The sequence below is a fragment of the Achroia grisella genome, unplaced genomic scaffold (assembly GCF_030625045.1).
Source record: "Achroia grisella isolate CSIRO2021 unplaced genomic scaffold, CSIRO_AGI_Agris_v1 utg598, whole genome shotgun sequence".
In the NCBI taxonomy this organism is placed as follows: Eukaryota; Metazoa; Arthropoda; class Insecta; order Lepidoptera; family Pyralidae; genus Achroia; species Achroia grisella.
This window is the reverse complement of record NW_026712958.1, coordinates 1,329,181-1,349,646: the sequence shown is the minus strand read 5'-3', so window position 1 is coordinate 1,349,646 and position 20,466 is coordinate 1,329,181. Positions and strand designations below refer to the sequence as shown.

The 20,466-nt window shown below is 32.5% G+C and overlaps 1 protein-coding gene across 1 annotated transcript in view; it reads left to right on the top strand.

The window, feature by feature from the left end:
* Nucleotides 1-20,466, top strand: part of LOC131848900 (bolA-like protein 2) — a 42,017-nt gene that overhangs the window by 18,689 nt on the left and 2,862 nt on the right. The window lies entirely within an intron of this gene.

Genomic DNA, 20,466 nt, shown 5'->3' with positions numbered 1-20,466 from the left:
TATACTGAACTGGACGGTAGGGAAAAAATTAAAATTATAATAAATGCTAATATGATTTTTGATTTTGAATAATGTAATTAAAATACAAGTAGAAGGTATACTTGATGGTAAGTGGTAACTGGTTGGTATTGCGGATGACTAGGGTGTCATATCATGTCCTATATTACTGCCATGTATGAATCCATAAACTGAAACAGGTTAATCAAATCTATCTAAATATATATAACTCAAAGGTGACTGACTGACATAGTGATCTATCAACGCACAGCCCAAACCACTGGACGGATCGGACTGAAATTTGGCATGCAGGTAGATGTTATGACGTAGGCATCCGCTAAGAAAGGATTTTGATTAATTCTACCCCCAAGGGGATAAAATAGGGGGTGAAAGTTTGTATGAAACTGTCATTATTAAATATTAAACCGAACGGACTGAGACTTTGCGTGCATAAAGCTACTATGACGTAGGCATCCCTTAAGAAAGGATTTTGATAAATTCCACCCCTAAGAGGATAAATTAACGCGAGCGAAGCCGCGGACAAAAGTTAGTTAATAATAATATCCTTGGACAATTCACACAGCGCCATCTAGTCCTAAGCTAAGCAAAGCTTGTGTGGTAACTGGACTAGGGATGTTAACACAGATACTTTTCAAATGTACATATATTCAAGTAGGACATTTTAGCCGCTTATGAACGTCAAGTTTTTTGTATTCATATTTTTTTCTGTAATTCAAGCTGCTCTAGAATAGAAATAGGTGAGATAGAGCTGACTTTACACAAAGTCTCCGTCGGTATTATTTGAGAGTTGCTATGTAATGGTGTATTTCAGTTGCAAGGAGTTTTGTAGTAGGGTTATACTTTGTTAGGTACGTTTTAGTGATTTTGTTTTTTTTTATATAAAAAAATTATACCGCGAGGTCGTGACGTCATCGATCGGTACACATGACAGTGCATTAACTAACAAAACGCACGGGTTTGTTTACAATCACCTTGCGCAATACGGTCACCGCAAGGTTCCTGCAAATTGCCGTGGTTGAATTATGAAACATAATGGATATATCACGGCGAGACTGCATTTAACATTGAAGCGCATTAAAACATTTTATTTCTCACATAGGGACCGGCAATTTTTTACGGATGATAATGGAATGGTGCACCCGCCTGCGCTAACGGTTTACGCTGGCGTGGTATTCCAAACCCGTGGAAGGATATATAGAGCGGCTGAAGGCCAACTCCCGCTTGACAGATGATAAGATAAACATGTTTTAAGTCAGGGGGATCAATCGGAGGGGGATTTTTTTTAGTGGTTGACAATGGAAAAATGTAGCCCATGGGGGATGATAAGATGATCGTGACAAATTCACCAGAAATTTAACACGATGGTTTCCAGGGGGGACCGCGTGGAGGTCGACCTGACATAGTACATTGCTAGCAATGGGGTTATCAATCCACATTACTAACAATCCCTTCCCCCCAAGTTTTTTTGTTTGTGAACTAAGTGTTTTCGCACGGGTGTATATAACCCTAATACATAAAAAAAATGCTTCAAAATCCGTTGCGCAGTTTTAAAGATTTAAGCATACATGCTAAATGATGAATTTGTAATAATTATGGATATATCACGGCGAGACTGCAAAAATCTTATTTCTCACATAGGTACCGGCATTTTTTTTATTGTTAATTACGTATATTATTTTTTTAATATGTTTTTAGTATATAGTCATTTGAGGTAGACATTATTAAACCTCTAGATTTATTTCAATTAAAGTGCCCACGTTGTACCGGTCCCAACGTGTAAATTTACTTTCGTTGCGGATTGACTTCAATTGAAATAAATTCATCATTTAGCGTTTAATAACAGGGTTATATACATAGAAAACACTTATACAAACGGGGGGAAGGGTATTGTTAGTAATGTGGATTGATAACCCCATTGCTAGCAATGTACCATGGCAGGTCGACCTCCACGCGGTCCCCCCTGGAAACCATCGTTTAAAAAAATGATATACGTAATTCATTCATTCATCATCCTCCACTAGTGCCCCGCCAGCGTAAACTGTTAGCGCAGGCGGGTGCGTCATTCCATTATCATACTAAAAAAAAAATACTCCGAAAATAAAAGAGGTCTGAAGATCGTGTGTGAGCCTTTGGAAACATGTCTACCATTGGACTTATGATGATTCTTTTCTATAAAACCATTCTACCGGCATGAGCTACAAGTATCATTATAATAATACGTGATGCAAAAACTTTGTACATGTTTTTATGAAAATTGCGCAAACGGAGAAGTCTGGAACTGCATATTTATCACATTTATACTCGTAATTTATAAAATAAAAGTCGGTTTTATTTAGTGATATCAAATATAAATATTTATTATACGGTTTCGATATTATCCGTTACGATTTTATTATACGTAAATATAATATAAAGTTAATATAAACCGGTCTCTCTACCGGCTCGCCTTGTGTTTATATTGCAAAAGTTTTGGAATCAAGAATCGGAATGCTGTGTGCTACCGTTAATTAATTATCGGCGAATGTGATGAAAAAAATGTATTTTTTATTTATTTATTAACACTTTATTGCACCAGAAAGACAAACAATTAAACAAACAAGTAATAAGTAATAAGGTACAAAAGGCGGTCTTATCGCTTAAGCAATCTCTTCCAACCTTTGGGTAGAGGAGAGAAGACAGAAAATGGTAGATGGCGCAAGAATGGACTAGGGAAATAAAAAAGGCATATTAATGCTAAATAATAATAATTTACATATTTATTATATTAATTGTATTTCAAATTAAACAAGTATTTCGCAGACGTGTTCTTCTATTTTGTTCTTATCTTCTTTATTATATGGCGAGATATATGGCGGAGTGGTGGGCCGGGTAATTAAAGTATGGTCCAGCATAGTGATTGCTGACTCATTCATGATAGTCGTGGATAAGTGCTGCTTGTAGGCACGAGTCTGCTCAAATCATAACGACTGATTTAAACTTATTGTATATTTAATATTTTGACCTTAATACATTAGTGGTAATTTGGATCCACACGTTTAGACTTAAAAATAGTTACGACGATTATTTAAAAGAGCATCACGCAAGTTTCTGCTCGTACACGATGGATTAAAAAAAACTATGACTATTCGAGAAGTTTATTTGAATAAAGTAATTTCTATTTTATTTCATTGCATCACGGGCGTCGCAATCTAACCATGTCCAGCGAATTTAATCCGGAACCTGGCGTTGTTCTCTCCCCCCCCCCTCTTTTTCCTACTATTCTAATGAGACTTAACGTACCATGCTTCCGAACCTGGAACCCTTGATGAAAAGTAAGATCATCGTTCTTTTTTTTCCGCACCATCCATCATAAACTGTGTGTCCTTCATCGCACGATAACGAGTGCAGATAGCACTCCAAACCCGCAGGAGTTAAGGAGCGGCAGGCCAACTCCTGCCTGACGGAAACGATTTTAATCTGAGAGCATCACTAGGAGTTCAAATGAAATCAAAGCAAAAATAATTTATTCTTGTCGGACATTTTAGCCGCTTATGAAAGTCATATTTTTTGTATTAATATTTTTTACCTGCCGAACAGTTCAGTGTACAGATTCAATTGAGAAGAACCGGCAAGAAACTCATCTGAATTTCTTTTTTTTTAAAGCCAGTTCATTTATATTTTTTACTTAGGTGTCTAACATTAAATGAAAATCCCGTTCACGAACACCTATTGCCATATGTGTTTGTGGTTCAAGTAATCGTTTAGTGTGTGTGTTCGAACCTTGGCTTAGGCAGACGTAATTTCGATGAATTGTATTGCCAGGAGAATAATTATAAGTGTACAGGAGTTCTAACATACGAGCCGCTGAGATGCAAAACATTTGCTGTTTTTAAATATTTATGTTTAGTCATTCAATTACATAAATATAGTTAAAGTACAAAGATTATTATTACTGAATTTACGTCATAACTAGATCGGTACGTGACTTATCTTAATGACATATTGCTAACTGTAGAAATACTTAGTTACGACTAAGTTTGACCGTTCTATTTACGATATTATCGTTCTAATTGATAAAAAAACAACCAAAGTCACTAATAAGTCTTAAATTCGTAGTATCGTTCAATTAAAAAACAACCAAAGTCACTGATAATATACTTAGTTTTAAAGTAGTATTATCAGGTATATACTATCGGATATAGATTTAACAACTGAAAGCGAAATTGACATCTTGGTTACATTAATGGATTTTTGTAATGTAGGTTTTTTTATTTCTTTTTAAATTTAGGGACTTTTGTACCATCTAAGTCCCTTTGTACCCTAAAACTAATCACTCCATTACCTCACCAGTGAACAAACTGCCTTAGTCCCATTGTATGGCCTAAATCTAATATATTTATTCTATGGTCACTTCATTACTCTCATTCCTGACACACTCCAGTGAATATATCAAACTGCCTTAGCCGCACCGTTTGAAAGATCGGGCAAAACAGTTTGTATGGCACCAACATCTAATATATTTATTCTATGGTCTTACGGATATAGATTATGAAAGACTCTGAAATCTTGTCGTATATTGGATTTTTGTAATGTAGGTCAATGTTCTTTATACACACTCCATCACTTAGCTTAAATAATATATATCCTATCGGATATAGATTTAACTGAAAGACAATCTGAAATCTTGTTTGCTATATTGGATTTTTGTAATGTAGGTATAAATGTTCTTTATACGACAGGAAAACTGACCGTACACTTAGTCTTAAAGTATTATCAGGTAATATCCTATCGGATATAGATTTAACTGAAAGACAATCTGAAATCTTGGTTGCTTTAATGGATTTTTGTAATGTACGATTATGCTGGTTCTTTATGTAACAACAAATAAGCTGACCGTATATATATTTTATATTTCCTTTTTTTCGTTTGTTTTTCGTTTTGTTGTAAAATCTCTGAATCTATATTGATTCTTTCTTTGTGTCTAAGACCAGTAATTTTATAATAAATCAGGTATTTCTTAGACGTTGTCACGAGCTGACATAAAGTCTGAGTTAAATAACATTTACCATAAAATAATTCGTATTACAGTTTATTGTACACGTGAAAGTTTAAAAATAAGTATGATACCGACAGTATGTTATTTTTTAAGTATTTTTAGTGGTGTGTAGGTCCATTATGGGATATTGAGAAGTCACCTTGATACCGAGTTAAAATTCCAAAGGACCTGTTCTTCAAGTGGCAAATGTATTTCGGGTTATTCCCAATGCGTGCAGGGCAGCAACCGTCAACCTTTTTAGCCTCGTAAAAATAATAATTATCTCAGGACAACTCACACAGCGCTATCTATACCCAAGTTAAGCGAGCTAAAGCTTATGTACTGGGTAACTGATACAAATACAAAATATTATACATATAAAACATCAAGACAGATACAAACAATCATACCCATGAATATAAATGTTTGTGCCCCATCGAACCCGCGCCCATCGGAAGTAAAGCGGTGTGCTAAACCGCTAGACCACTGAGGCCGTCATAATAAAAAATAAAACCGATAAAATTTCGTACATTACTGCTGTAACCTCGTCATCATAGCATTATGATTTTTGTAGGTTAGAATCTGCTACAAACTTGTATGAGGGCGAAAAGGACAGAAGGCCTAAAATTATCGTATTTGCTTTGTTCTTTCTTCTACTTCTTTGTTCAACGTATTTTAAAAAGAAGTTGAGTTTATTGTCAGTTCTTCTCAATTCCATCCGTATACTGAAATAGACGGTAGCGAGAGAAAGTTAATTTTTTCCATTAAATTTATTTTGCCTATTTGATTGAACTTGACGTCCATAAGGTACTGAAATGTCTTGCATTAATAAATTATTTTCGATTTGACTTTGTTATCAATTCAATCAAATTGAAAATAAGTTATTATCTATCTAGCTATCAAAAATATGAGAGTAACGCTGTCTATTGAACAGAATCATCAGAATCGGCGCATAATTATCGTATTAGTAGTATTTTAGTTATCTTATAGATAAAAGCTAAAGGTGCAAGGGACTATTAGTGGCTGCAATTAGTGGTCCCATGTGCTAGTACGTAATACAACGTTAGGTCGACCTCCACGCGGTCGATTACCTAGTATTTTAACTACACGATTAATTTAATTACAAGACATAAATGAAGGACTGAAGAGCAAGTGTTTTGATTAAAATATCTCTTTAGTTCTGTGACTATCAGACTAGTATCTAGTATATATTGATTATATATATATATATGTGTATATTATTTATTTGTATATATGTATAATATAATATTTGTATATATTTATGTAATTTATGATTGTATTCCTTAGATATATATTGTATTTATCGTTCTGTTTATATTTTGTTGCATTTTATTTATCATTGATTATATTTGCACCGCCAACATCTATTCTCTGCACCACCTATGGTTGACTGGTAGAAAATTCCGCATGGTGTTAAGTCCGCCAAATGTACTTTACTATATTTTGTATATTGTATGCATAAAAGTTAAATAAATAAAATAAAATATCATTTACATAATTAAGTTAGGAAGTAGTAATTAAACCAAAATTTAAATGAACCAAAAGCGTGATTGAGTTAACCGTGCACTTGTGAATAGCTAATGGGATCACGGTTTAACGTTACAGTTAAACGTTACATTGTATTAAAACTAGAGAACATGCACACACCAAATGAAACAGTATTAACTGATACCGCTGTATCATTACATATGTGAATATAGGACTGTATATATATGGGGCTGGTAGATATAATATTGTAAACACGTGTTTTAGGAAGCAATAATATAATATTATGTACAAAAGTATAATAATTAGCAGAACAAGAATAACAATGTAATATATGTTTTTCTATATAAAGTAATAGACAAAATACATAAATAATATACAAAGAGGTGCGTCGTGTACAACATAGTATAACAAAGTCGCTGTCCCTGTCTGTCCCTATGTGTGCTTAAATCTTTAAACCTACGCAACGGATTTTGAAGCGGTTTGTGTTAATAGATAGAGTGATTCAAGAGGAAGGTTTATATGTATAATACATGTACACCCGCGCCAAGCCGGGGTGGGTAGCTAGTTAGTCCAATAAAATATTAAATTAAACAATGATGTGACCGGTTTTGATGCAATATCTATACATATAAATAAAATTGGAGTGTCTGTTTGTAATATTGAAATAAACCTTTTGTGCTACATACATATGAATATAAATACGGTCATACACCAAAATATTTTTTTTTACAATTATTGTCTTTCTGTCTGTCTGTTTGTTCCGGCTAATCTCTGAAATGGCTGGACCGATTTTGATGGGACTTTTCGGCAGGTAGCTGACATAATAAGGAGTAACTTAGGCTACTGTTATTTTAGAAAAATAAAGTTAAATTCCACGCGGACGAAGTCGCGGGTACAGCTAGACATAGAAATCGCCGCGATTTTAAAACAATGTAAAGGACATTTAAATAAGGGTCATATTAGTAACCCACTGTGTTCTATGCACAGGATGTTTGATTATCTTGCGTGCTTGCGTGCGCATTTTACTGTACCGACGAATCGCGATAGCACTGCGCAAGAGTTGGGTAAAGTTTGGTTGACTAACCAAGTCTTTGTTATTTATTTGTCAAGTCTTTTAGATAGATAGATAGAATACTTTATTTGTAATATACAGCGAAAAATAGACAAAAATATATTAAAGAATACATGTATAGAAATAATCTTTATTCAAATAAACTAATTACAAGCACTTTTGAATAGTCATATTTTGATTCTACTACTCATTCGGAATGCAGATTCATCACAAGAAGAATGAGCAAGAAACTTGTGTGTTGCTCTATTTAATAGATGTTTTTTATATAAATAATTACTGTAATTATATCAAGTAAGAGGCATGCCATAATTAACATAGAAATCGCTACGCACTCATTATTAGTGTAATCAGATAATATTGTCAGTGCTATGGATTTAAAGTTTTTCTATAAAACGTAAAAAATAAGTTTTCGTATAATGTAATTATACGAAAACTTATTTTTTACGTTTATAAGGCGGTCTTTTTGCTAAAATAATCTTCTCATGACAACTCTATCTTTTTCCTATGGATTTCCTGTCTGAATACAAGTGAAAAGAAGCCTATGTAGGTATTATCTTATATATAACATTCTCGTGTCACAATGTTAGTTACCATACTCCTCTTGACTGATTTTTGTGAAATTTTATATGCATATTCAGTTGGTCGTGGAGATCTTTGGGGGAGGCCTATGTCCAGCAGTGGACGTCTTCCGGGCTGAGATGATGATGATGATGATTCAGTTGGTCTGAGAATCTGCTACTATTTTCATACCCTTAAGTGATAAAGGTTATCCACTCCTAACATTAACTCGTTTTTATTTTTTTTATTTAGGATCACCAACAATTGTTACAATCATACAATTAATTTAATTACATGTAATGGGTTATGGTCTGATTGTACAATCATTTATAGGCGAACACGGGATGCAGAGTATGAATGAGAATATGCAGTTATTTTATCGAATGGCATTATAAAATACATACAATTCCCAGCTGCTCGAACTAACCGTTTTGCATCATCTTTCCTTATGCGAGCAGCTAAGGAGTGGAACTCTCTACCAGCGTCTATTTTTCCTGCCTCTTACAACATTGGGTCTTTTAAGTCAAGAGTGAATAGGCATTATTTGAGCTTGCGTGTAACAGCTTAGACCACATCATCACTTAACATCAGGTGAGACTGCGGTCAAACGCGCTCAAATTATGATATAAAAAAAAAACAATTCTAAATTTTCACCCTTCTATGATGATACCTCTATTTTTTTTAATACCGATTTTAATTTATGTGGAAAAATAAGGATTGTTTAAAAACATTTGATATTGACACTTACAATGGACTGGGAGGAGTGGACTAGGATATCATGGCACTTCTTCTATAATTCAGCAATTTAATTAATTTTGCTAATATATACACGAATATTAATTTAAAGTTGTTGTTAAATATATATATATAAATAATATTTATTTTTTGGCCTTATCTATCCTACCTTACAACGTACACACAGCTTACAAAGGAAGCTGCTTGGCGGCTGTAATAGGTGAGACTGAGGCGGGTGCCTATATATACAGTGCCTATATACGCATATAACTTTCATAAAGTCTGAATGCAAAATTTTTTTTACAACAATTTTTTATCACTTATACAGATGAGTTTTTACATACTTTATCTTAGTGCTACATTTTTTTACATTGTTTTTTATACTGCAATAGTGGCAATCAAACATACGTTCCATTTGATGGTAAACGGTTACCATAGCCTATGGACGCCTGAAACACCAGGGGTGTCACGTGCGCGTTGCCGACCCTTAAGGAACTTAATATACCCTTCTTGAAAGACCCCATGCCGTACCAATTACAATTTTTTAGTTGCGTTTTCAAATGTTGACAGTATTGGTGGCAAATTTAGTGGTTTAGCAAACAGTTTCTTTCGGATGGTCGCGGGTTCGATGCCTCACACGGTGCAAAGATTTATATTCATAACTATGATTGTTTGTATCGGTCTGGGTGTTTTCTATGTATATTATGAATGTATTTATAAAAAATATATAGTTATATTTTATTTGTCGGATGTAGGTAAACAATAAGGTGTTAATAGTATGTTGTCGAGATCCGTACATTAACCTCATAAGAGGTATGCAAAAATTTAAATATATCCTATTATATTATCCTATGTATTTCTATCAGTTGTTTATTTTATTTATTTTTATCAGTTTGTTTGTTTTCTATCTTTCTTTCTTTCTTTCTTTTTCCTTATTTGTCTAGTACCCATAACACAAGCTCTGCTTGACGTGTACTAGATCACGCCTTGTGGATTGTCTTAAGATATTATAAGTGTAATCTTTGATAGTAACATATTTCAGTTTGTAGGCGATGTACCGCGTAACACAAACATATAGGCTATTCTGAATTTGGTTGAAAAACAAAACAAAATGTTCCTAGTAATATTGTAGCGGAACATGTGAGTAATGGAATTTGTTCCGTATTAGTCACGACTAGAATTTAACGTCACAAATAATAATAATGCACGTCTGGAGCTGGCGCTAGACGTGGCAGTATGCGAGCCAGAGATCGTTCGTTACTCTGGCGGGCGTCGGTCACAGAATACTACCACCGAGACTGTACAGTCAAGTAGGACTGAAAGTGACACTATCAGCACGTCGCCTCCAGCCAGAAGTGTTTTGCAGGAAACTCTACCTGCAACCACTCAGGCTGGCCGAAGTAGACAACGGATGGGATGGACAGATGAGATCAACCGGCAATTGCTCCGTAGCTATTATATAGTCACTGATCTGGAAAATAATCTAACAGGATACAGAACAGTTGATAATAATAATAAACCAGCAAAAGCTGAGAAAAAAAAATCTCAATACAATTCACACAGCGCCATCTAACCCAAGTTGAGCTAGCTAAAGCTTGTGTTATGGGTACTAGATAACTGATACAAATACATAGATATTTTTTTTTGTAAATACATACATATTGTACATAGTAATCACCCAGACCGATACAATCATACTCATGAATACAAATATTTGTACCGTGCGAGGAATCGATCCCGCGACCATCGGTCGTAAAGCAGTGTGCTAGACGGCTAGACCACCGAGGTCGTCAAAATAAAATAAATTGTTTATAGTTATTTGAAAACTAATTTCAGTATGTGTGTAAACGTAATGGCTAAAAAAGTGATGGTCAACGTGAATTGTTAAGTTATAAAGGCTATTTTTGGCCAACACTGTTACTTACCACTACGACTGATTTAATCTTATTGTGTTTTCATATTTGACCCTAATAAATTAGTGCTGGTTGGTAGTGTGTATTCACACGTTTCGACTTGTAAAATGTGAACTTACAAGGATTATTTAAAAGAGCAACACACAAGTTTCGTGCTCGTTCTTCTTGTGATGAGAAAAAAAATGTTATGACTATTCAAAAGTGCTGGAATTAAGTTTATTTGAATAAATGATTTTCTATTCTATATTCTATAGCATAACAAATCAGCTTAGACCACATCATCACTTAACATCAGGTGAGATTGCGGTCAAACGCGCTCAAATTATGATATAAAAAAAAAATCAAGGACATAAAATATATTTCGCCACCTCTTATGCAACTTAAACTAACCTCTACTGCAAATTAAAATTACAACTTAGACGTCAGAAATTACACTCATTTCTTACATCTAAGTTGTAATCCCTCCGTAATTTTACTTCCATATCTCAACACATATCATTCAAACTGGTTACAAAACAGATTAAACAAAATTATGTATGTGCTACCTAATTTTGTTTTTTATTTTATCTCTCTCATTTTCCCTTTTTTAAAGTATATTTTTATTACGTTCACGTTTTTTTTATTGTTAGAAAAATAATTACCGTACTGATAAGGTTTTGAGGTTATCTTTGCTATTTAAATAAATACGGCTTATTTAAAAGAAACTTCATTCAAAATTGAATTTTGTATTTTTATTTTATTCTAGCGACCTGTCCTAGCTTCGCAGATGTAATAACAAAGATTTGTAATAAAAAATCTTTAAATTTATCGGCTTGTTCTATCTGAAGGACTCTCTTCTATTACACGCATGTTTTATACATATAAACCTTCCTCTTATAGCACTCTATCTATTGCTGAAAACAACATTAAAATCACTTGTTTAATTTAAAAGACGTAAGCTAACAGACAGCAACTTAATTTTATGCTATGTAAGGAATTGACAGACCTTATGAACCTGATAACTGTGCCTAATTTGCATTTTTTTTTTATTGAAAGATAAGTCCTTTAAATAATATTCGTTTCTAATAAGTAAAAGAACTAAGTTTTCAAACATCGTAGGCGTCAGTCGGTCTAATAAATCAATATACTCGCAATATATTGATTTTGAAGAAATAGCCAATATTTTATTAGGATGTTAAAGCAAACACTTTTTTTTTATAAATACATACTAAATTGAAATGCGTAAAGGTAATATACAAATATCATTGTTACTAGGAAGAAAAATCCTATATATCTTCTGTGGAACAATGAAAATTCGTAGAATATACTCAGTAATAATTCGCGACACGAATAATTTGCCATTTGCATGCATGTAGCTAGTTTTATAAATCTGACCAGTGTGGATCTGCAAGGTAACCCACAACAGCGCGGGAAATCAGTTGGCGGGCTCGCGGCGGCCTGTGCACGCCGTATTCGCTTTTTAAATTGGCTGTGAAAATACAGTGTAGTGAGTAGTAGTGACCATAGATAATGTGTAATTTTATGGCTGTGTAATATAGTGTTCTTGCCTCGTTTATTATATTGTAAAATATTAACTGGCGCGTTTTAAAATCGTGCATTCTATTGTGTCATTTTGCCTTGTTTTGTTTTAATGTGAGTATTATTCTTTGTTTACGTATGGAAATGAATTATAATTTACGGAGTTTAATAGATTTGGTAAAACTTTAATATTAAAAAGTAAAATAAACAGTACTTTACATTTTTATTACTTTGTAATAAATAATTTATGGTTCGAAAATATTGTAGGTGTTTAATAATTTTATTGACGATTTCATCATTCCTACATAAATAAATTTGAATGGTTATAGTGATAACGCAAATATTACAAATAGGCTGCTATCTCCATATCTAATATGTTCGAAAAATAATTTTAAATACTTCATATGAATAATTACAAAAAAGAAGAATTTCGAAAATTTTTAAATAATTATTAGATTTTACTTGTAAATAAAGTAATTTATGGAATATGAAATTTTGTTTTCTTTATATTTTAATTTATAATTTATATAACTGCTTATCAAATAAAAATATGTGGCATTTATAAAAATACAATCAAATCGAGAACCGTTTGAAAATATCATACTTGCCACATTATTTTTTTTTACGTGAATACTAGTAAGAAAATCTAGTGGTGCATCTTATGTGGTTCCATATCTAAATCTAACTTTAAAGTCGGTTTTTTCGTGACCTTAACATCTTATATTTTTTTATCTGGTTTTATTTTAAGTAACTAGCATAACAATGGGCGAAAATACTTGGATTTGCGTTACTTCTAAGTATAGAAACGTATTAGTAGACCACTACGGAAGTAATTTATCTTGATAACTGCTTAGTTGTTTCCACAAGTTTTTAGGTTAAGGTCGCATAGAGTGCACACACAATTGCATTTCTTTTTTATGATTCCTAAATCGATATTATAATTTGATTTTTTTTTTAAGTTTTTGACAGTCTTTTTTGATTATTTTAGTCTCTAATGATATTTTTTTTAGATTTTAAAATCTAAAATAAAAATATCTTATCATTCATGTAGGTCTATTACAGACTCTTATGATACATCAAATCTATTGGCAGTTCGAAGTGTTATCGAGCTAAGAACTGAAAAGAAACTCAGCTCTCATTCTTTTCAAATGAGCTTGTACACTTTTCAAAAATACAGACTCATTTTTAACCCTTAATTCGACGGAGATTTTTGTAGCAAAAGAAATAGATTTTTTAGTAATCATATCTTTGGATATAAATAAAGTACAGGAAAAACGCTAAAAAAAATTTGTGCTGTACAGTTTTTGATAAAACACGTGTCCGTCACAGTCACAGTCACAGCGGACATTGTCACACGTATTTTTTTCAAAACTATGTAGATAGATTTCTTTAAATTAGTTGTTCGTCACACTGTACACTATCGAATTAAGGGTTAAAGTCATATTATGGAGAATAGAGTAACCACCAGCATATGCTATTGCAATTTTGTCAAAAGGAAGTAGTCTAATCATTGTCCATGTACAGAACATCGTACCATAATAATAATATACTTATAAATCATCACTTACGTAGCATATATCATTTTACTATACAATAAATCAGTGTATAACATCAAGCGCTCACTACGGGACGTATCTTTTATTTATCATCCCCGTAGATTATCAATTATCATTATCAACAAGTGTAGGAACAACCCCTACAGTCCGTAACCCGAAGTTTAACAGAATTTAAATTGTAGAGTTTTTAATATGTTTGTTAATTATATTACTTCATTTTTAATCTGTGGATGACAATGGTTTACTTCTTAGGATTCAGTAATTGACGATTAACTTAAAAAGTTGCTCAATTGTCACTTGCTTGTCATTTAGTCTCTGACCAAAGGTATTTTCTGTTCATTCCATAGACGTAGAGTTTAAAACGAGTTTCAAAAGTACGTACATTGCGCTATTGACCTCCATGTAACCGAATGCGTTGTTCTTTTTTAGGTATTCGTAACTGGCATGTAAATTGTGCAATTTTAAGATTTTTATGCTCCTCATTCGCGTAAATTAGTCTTAAAATGACAACTGGTTATTTCGTTACAAGTATTTAATTACCTTTTTTTTTATTAAGTAATCACTTAATTGATGAATTTCCAGGGCAGTAAAACTACATATGAAAAAAAAAAAGACTAATTAACTACCATATTGATAAATAAAATGTTATTTGATGTTCGTAAATGGAATTAGAAAAATGTATTTTAAAATTCTTAAGATCATTCGCGTAAGTTTTAAAATTACAACCGGTTTTTTTCTTTGTTATTTTGCCATAATTACTAAGTTATTTTTATTTTATTGGCTAATTACTAGAAATTTCCAGGGCCGTAAAACTCCATATTAAAAAACTACTATATTGTATCAAATTATTGTTGTTTGATGTTCGTAAACGGAATTAAGAAAGTGTAATTTTAAGATTTTTAAGCACCTCATTCGTTTAAGTCTTATAATTACAACTGATTTTTTCTTTGTTATTTCGCTACAAGTATATAAATTACATCTTTTTTTGTATTTTACGTACTAATTGTTACCATATTGATAAAATTCATTGTAGTTTAATATTCGTAAATGGAATTAAGAAAGTGGATTTTTAAGATTTTTTTGTGTCTCATTTGTGTATGTTTTTTTTTATTTATAAAGGAATTTAATTTTTTGAGTTTATAAGATAACTTTTTAATATTATACTACTTATATACATACATACTTATTTCGTAATTATCTGCCAAGAGGTATTTGACCCCTTGAAAACTTACACAAATGAGTTGAGTAAGTTTTTTTTTTTATTGAGTTGCATTGGTTTTTAGATTCTCTAATAGAAATATGAAATGTGATATATTTCTGCTTTCTTAAATGTATCAATAGCGTAATTTTGTCTCTAACATCAATAGTATATTTTTTTATGTATTTTTATCCGGAAATTTTATATTTTACGGAATATTTTTTTTGTAAAGGTTTTATTTTGTATATATTTTTTTTAATTCTTTATATTAAGTGATAATAGTTTTGGACATCGGAGAGTTCATTAAATAATTAAATAATTAAATTCTCCATTATTTATTTAAAAGAGCCACAAAATATTATTAGCTTCTTGTGTGAATCTGCATTAAGCGGTAGAATAAAAAAACTTGATTATTCAAAAGTGCTTATATTAAGTTTATTTGAATAAAGATTATTTCTATTTCTATTTCTTGAATTATATTCCTTTGGATTCCGGAACCGGAATTGTAAATGTGGATTTTTTATAATTATTAATGAGTAATTAAGCGATGGAAGTATAATTATAATCAAATTTGGACTAATTATTAACTAAGTTAAATAATAACTTATCAATTGTTAAGTACTCGTAAACTGTCGAGTGAATGAATAAATTATTTCTATGTGCATACCGTAATAGGTATTTATGTTGTGCAATTTTTTAAAGTGATGTTCTCGCATAGTAATCTTTACCGAGTGTCTAATTGGGTGTTTAAAAATGTGTACCATTCTAATAGTGGATAATGTTGAGCAAATAGAAGAAATAGTAAATTTCAACCGACTTTAAAAAATGTTGTCTTATGTTGACATTTTTTTATACTATTCGTATAATGGATAAGTTTAAGTAAATAGAACAAATAATCATTTAAAAATTTAATAGACTTTAAACATTTTTTTTTTCAACGATCCCTAATGAAAGATAGTTACGGATACAGATGAAATCGCGAGTATGTTAACGATATACAGGATGGAATTATTCTATATAACATGGAGGAATATTAACAGCCTATATATATATATATAAATGTATATTACAGCGACTTAGTACCCATGGTATTGGGAACAATCTTATTAATATCATAAACGCGAAAGTTTGTATAGATGGATGTTTGTTACTCTTTCACGCAAAAACTACTGAAAGAATTTTGATGAAACTTTACAGTAATATAGCTTATACATCAAAATAACATTTAGTTTATAAATTTTATACTGGTGAAACTGTGGATACAGATACTATATTTGTTTGTTTGTAAACCAATTATAATAAACAAACACTAAATAATTGAGGTTTACCACAATAGGTACATTATTGAAAACCGCACACAAATCGGTGAAGTAATTTATGAGATTAGCAGGCTCAGATGAGCAGACAAAAATTGTAAGAGTCAATATTTTGGGTTCTATTACGTAGATAAACTCCGTCAATATTAGTTTTTCTCATATCTTCTATGTACAGACAGCGATCGGTTACATTTTTATTATATATCTTAATATATATAAATTTCTTGTCACGTGTTTATCCGCGATGGAATCCTAAACTACTAACTGATTTTGATACAATTTTATATGCACACTTGGTAGGTCTCAGAATAAGTTCTTATCTACTTCTATAATCCTCAACTATTAGGGTGCCCACCCTAAAAAAACATTTTCTTTACATTTTCTTTTTATTTACGATTCGACATTACATACATACAAAGCTAAATTTTCACCGTTCTATCATCAACCCCTATTTTTAAATAGTTATTTTAATTTGTATAGTAAAACAACGTTTACAGCGACAGCTAGTATATAAATATATAATAATAATATTCTTTATTTGTCTCAAACAAAAACTAATACAATTGTTGTCCATACAATAATAAAATTTAAAAGTACTGAAGGAGACAAAAGGGCTGAATGTAAAAATACGCTGCCACTCGCGCTGCCAGTCCTTTGACTCGCGCACGAAAAACAGACAGGAGCGCCGGGCAGCGCGAGTGGCAGCGCCAATGGCATGGGAAGTTTTTCCACTTCTGTTTACACTCTCGCGCTGCTCACTTCCCTGCCCACTCGGGCTGAGTGTAAATTGGGCATAACTCAGTGAGGGCAGTGAGTCCATCCTTTCTGCTATTCTGTTATAGCCTTTAACAGTAAATTAATACAATAAGAGATCGACGACGACGATAGCACATAACTTCTAAACTTCTACTAACAAAGTAATCATAAAAATTTACATTAACTTAACAAGATTACATAAACTACTAATATATATAGATAGCCAGTTTGTCATGCTCGATTAAGTGTTGAAGCTTTACTACAATGTCCACCACTCCACTATACTTGTCTAACTGGTCGCGCGTTCGATTCCCAAACCGGTACATATACTTGTATATTGCGAATATTATTTTTTATTAGCATACATACGGCTAGAAGCAAGTTATAAAGAATATATAACTAAATGTTTTGAATAAAAATTGTTGCAATAAAAAAAAATTGCGAGTGAAAGTTTCGCCAGAATCGATCGAGCCGTTTCAGAGATTAGCAAGAACAAACAGACAAAAAATTTTAAATGTTTGTTTTTATACAAGTATCGTATATATTTTCAAGGTATTTAGGGAAAAATTGTTAATTTGAAATTACAAACTGACAAAAAATTTATATATATGTATATATTATTTTTATCAGTTGTTCATTATCTATAGTACAAGCCCTGCATTGTTTGAGACTAGAACGCTACATGTGTCGTATATATTTTCAAGGTGGGTACGACTTCGTCCACGTGGAATTTTATTTTATTTTTATAAATAATACATACATACACACTTAGAACAATTACAATAATTCATCTTATATTATTTAGATGATAGACGGCGATGCAGATGTACTTGTTTTATTTAGTTCTCCAATTACAGGAAGTGCACGACACACTTATATTAAATGTTTTCACTAAAAAAAATATATATCTCTGTTATCCCTAATGCGCTGCCTGCAAAGCAGAATGGCCGTTCCGTTTTCTTTTTTTCAATGTTGGTGGTGGCTTTACAGTGACGCCACCAACATCACAATAATATTGTTACTCTATGGTTTTAAATTTAAAATGTAAGCAATTAATTACGTTCTCTATACATTGAATCTAACAATATGAATGCCGTGATTGCGTGTCACGGAGCGCGTAACATATTTATATTGGTCAAGATCGAATTTAATAACACAATAAATATTTATTTATTCAGATTAATCGGATTTAGAGACAAGCATATTTGCCTTGTTAATGTTGCCATTACTGAACAAAAATTTTACAAAACTATAGTGTTTTTTATGGAACCGTATTTATATTTAAACACTAGCTGTGCTCTCGACTTCGTCCGCGTGGAATTTACTTTTCAAACACAAAATATTTTTTTTAATATAAACGTAAACTAAGTTACTCCTTATTACATCAGGTATCTGCCGAAAAAAGTCCCGTCAAAATCGGTCCAGCCATTTCCGAGATTAGCCGGAACAAACAGACAGACAGACAGAAATTGTAAAAAATGTTATTTTGGTATATATACCGTATTTATATTCATATGAATGTAGTAAAAAACGATTATTTCAATATTACAAACAGACACTATAATTTTATTGATTCACCTGATTCGATTTCACCGAGCGATTCCCCGCCCAATTCAAACGGAGATCGAAATAACGACGACCTAAGCTGAGGTTCGAGCCTCTGCCTGCTTTCAGACTAAAGTCGTATCCGTTGGCCTTTAGATGTACCATTCCAAGTCCTTTCGCTGGTTTGGAATGCCATCTGCACTCGCCCCCTATCGTTCTGTAAAGCTGCAAAGGCCAGGCGGCCAACAGCATTAGAGTAGTCCGAAAAACCGAGATAGACTTTGTGTATCCAAAATAAGGAAAGCAAAGACCCGCCCCCCGCCCCCCATAGTGATTACGTAATACTTGAACGGCCCTAAACGCAAAAAATATGAAGCCGCAGTAAAGGTCTATTATTTACATTGTATTTACGAAAATCAAAATTTTCGAACTCTATTGCCATTGACCGCAGCTAGGGTCAATGGCAATAGAGTTCGAAAAATTTGATTTTCGTAAATACAAAAAAAATTAAGTTGCAATAAAACATATTATTATATAACTAAGAGCATGCAATAATAGACAATATTGCTTAATAAAGTAATATACAGTGATGTGCCACATTCGCTATCTAGAATTGTAGATCAGGTTCATTGAGACAATGTACAATGACATTGATTGATGCGCGATTGAATTGATTCGAATTGACGATTTGAGGCCATTTCTCGAGGAAGTAATAAATAAATGTCACATTTTTATACTCGCAATTTTTTTTTGTTTTACAATTCACATGGAGAAGTATTAATATAAGCAGATTATTGTCAGTACTAGTTAGGCTAGGCCCGCCACGGCTCCAGAGACTGTTCCCTGCACGCCTAGATGGAGGTCCCTTCGATGGGAACCATGCCGGTGGTCTTGGTGAATGCTTTGCGTATCCCATGGTCACGGCGATTATGTCGAGGAGGAACAGTCGTCAGGTTTTTAGCAGGTAGGAGTCCGGCAGTATCCATTCTTCCCTAAGGTAATGGTTCTCCATGATGGATTTTCCTGACGTGAAAAAAAAAAAAAAAGGCCCGCCACGGCTAGGCTTCGCAAGGGCTCTATATACTATATGCCTTATACCGCGGGCATGGGAGATGAAATTTATAATCTATGTGTTATTATTCTATATAAGCTATATTACTGTTTTTATCAAAATCCGTTCAGTAGTTTTTGCGTAAAAGAGCAACAAGCATCCATCCATTGTCACAAACTTTTGCGTTTATAATATTAAGATAAGATAAGATTTAACGGTCAACTATAACTAAACGGAACCCCATTTAGTTCCTTCATTCACCATGAAATAGGAAATTAATATATTTATATGTATAATCTTATTGTATATTTATATTTGACCCAAATAAATTAGTGCTGGTTGGTAGTTTGTATTCACACGTTTCGACTTGTAAATGTAAACTTACAAGGATTATTTAAAAGAGTAACACACAAGTTTCTTGCTCGTTCTTGTGATGAGACAGCTTTCCGAACGAGCGGTAGATAAAAATTCACATCAATACAAATATATACTCATGAGTACAAATATTTGTATTGTAATACTAAGAACTTTGGTTAAATAACACAGCGCCATCTAGTTCCAAGCTGGGCAGAGATTGTGTTATGAGTACTAGACAACTGTAGGGTAAACACAATCATATTATACATAAAAAACACCCAGACTGATACAAACAATCATACTCACGAATACCAATGACCGTGCGAGAAATCGAACCCGCGACCATCGCA